Source organism: Trichechus manatus, unplaced genomic scaffold (assembly GCF_000243295.1).
Source record: "Trichechus manatus latirostris isolate Lorelei unplaced genomic scaffold, TriManLat1.0 scaffold00043, whole genome shotgun sequence".
In the NCBI taxonomy this organism is placed as follows: Eukaryota; Metazoa; Chordata; class Mammalia; order Sirenia; family Trichechidae; genus Trichechus; species Trichechus manatus.
Window position 1 is genome coordinate 1,812,379 of NW_004443979.1, and position 2,171 is coordinate 1,814,549.

Below are 2,171 nucleotides of genomic sequence, written 5' to 3' on the forward strand. Positions count from 1 at the left end.
TAGATTTTCTTAGGTTCTTCTATCTAACAATTTTAAAAAAACCAAAAAACTTATAACTGCCATGTGGCCAAGGCAATATTGCAGTTTATAAATTACAATGGTCACTTTTGGCTTTCTTCTGTGATTTATTCAAAAGCTTTCAAAACTGCTTAAGGCAGGGGTACATGTATAGCAGAGTATTTAGAATATTGTGGCAAAGTTTCCCAAAGCTAAAGCAGAGAGGAAAAGAGTGGAAATTAGAGGATGTGGAAAATTTAAGGAACCTAATATATACTTTTCTGCCTAGAATTCAAACTTATTTTAAAGCTGAATGATTCTGTAAGTCATTTTTTTCATGAGTGCTGAGCAAATTTATTATTCATTGTGTTTTTGTTTCAGGTGAAAAACATACTTCTTCTAAATTAATGATGAAATTCAGACCTATCTATAGCTCAGCTAAATTCCTACACTGTGTACTTTGGAGAAATGTATCTACTGCATTCCATGAAAATTTTCCTCATGAGAATTTTCATATAGTTCAAGGCCATATGTAAAATGGGAATCTCTGTTTTTTCACTCTGGGTGTATGTCACAATTATGCTCGAATAGTTCAGCAGCTGAATAGCAGGACTTCTCTAAGAGTCTTTACTTGGGCAGAGTGGCAGCATGGGCCGGGGATAAATGGCATGGACTCTGGATCCAAGTTGCCTGGGTCGAATGCTGGCTTTGGTAGCTTTGTGACCTTGGTCAAGTCATTTGACCTCTCTGTGTCTTAGTTTCATTATCTGTAAAGTGAGGATGATAACAATAGTAGTTCTCTTGCATGATTGTTGTGAAAAATAAATCCTGTACATATATGTATGTATGGATAGATAGATAGATGTTGTTGGTGGTTGCCATTGAGTTGATTCTGACTCATAGATACTTCATGTGAGAGAGTATAACTGCCCCATGGGGTTTTCTAGGCTGTAATCTTTATGGGAGAAGATCGCCAGGTCTTTCGACCTTGGAGCTGTTGGGTGGGTTCGAACTGCCAACATTTTGGTTAGCAGCTGAGCACTTAACCATTGTGCCACCAGGGCTCTCTCTCTCTCTGTCTGTCCAGCTTAGAACAGTGCCAGAATCACAGCAAGAACTCTTTAAATATTTGTGATTATTTTCTGATATCCTTTCGAGTATCTTCTACCAGGTTGTGCTCTCAGTCAACATACCATAAGCTCCTGTTGAATGAATAAGCATCTTTTAGGCATGTTCTTTTTCATTCCCCTCACATGGTCTTATATCTGTATGACTGTGTGATCTGTACAGGAGATGGCAGTGAAGGAAGACTTTATATCGTAACCACTCTTTCCTATACTCTTTGAGAAGAATTGAGCCTAGAAGGTAATAGCTTTTATTTTGATAGTTATCTGTAACAGAATATTACAGTTAACAATTTAGCTCACAGTTGTTGTGGGGAATGGTCTGACATTTGTAAAGCTAAGTATTTCCAGGAGTATCACTTAGAAGCCCACATGGTATCCTTGCAGAATCTACCAACAAAATACCAGACAACTTGCACAGACATGAACTGAAGGAGAATCTTCTTTATGTTTCTATGACCCTGGTGGCCTTCCCACCTTTCACTGCTGTAACATGAGCAGTTATTTAAATTTAGAGTCTATAGCACTCTGTGTGTACTTTGGGGACAAAAACACTAAAAGAAAGAAACGGTAAAGGCATTCCACTAGAAATGTTGAGTCTACATTGTACTATTTCCTTGGTTTAGTAAGTCTGTCCATTTTCTTAGTGATTATACAATAAATACTTCAAAAATTTTTAAAACTTCTGGGAAAACTTATCAAAGCTTATGTTTCCTAAGTTCTTTATTATAAAAATACTTCTGACGCCCAACTTTCTCAAGCTATAGACAAAACACTAGGCCAGCCAGTTGCTTAAAAACAACACAAATCTGCAAATAAAAAACTAGAAGGATAACCTTGTTCTTCCTTGACCTTTAAAATTATTAGGCATGATGATTGCTTTTCAGAAAGAGCATGCCTTTCTGAAGACATTTGTTGCTCTCCCAGGGGATTTCATGACTGCAAGTTTTTGCTGACTTAAGTGAGCGTCAACAGTCTTGTCTCTCTTGTACCAGTATATTGTTTGAGCTTAATAAGATATTTTTGTCTTTATGAGGATAGATTTAATTA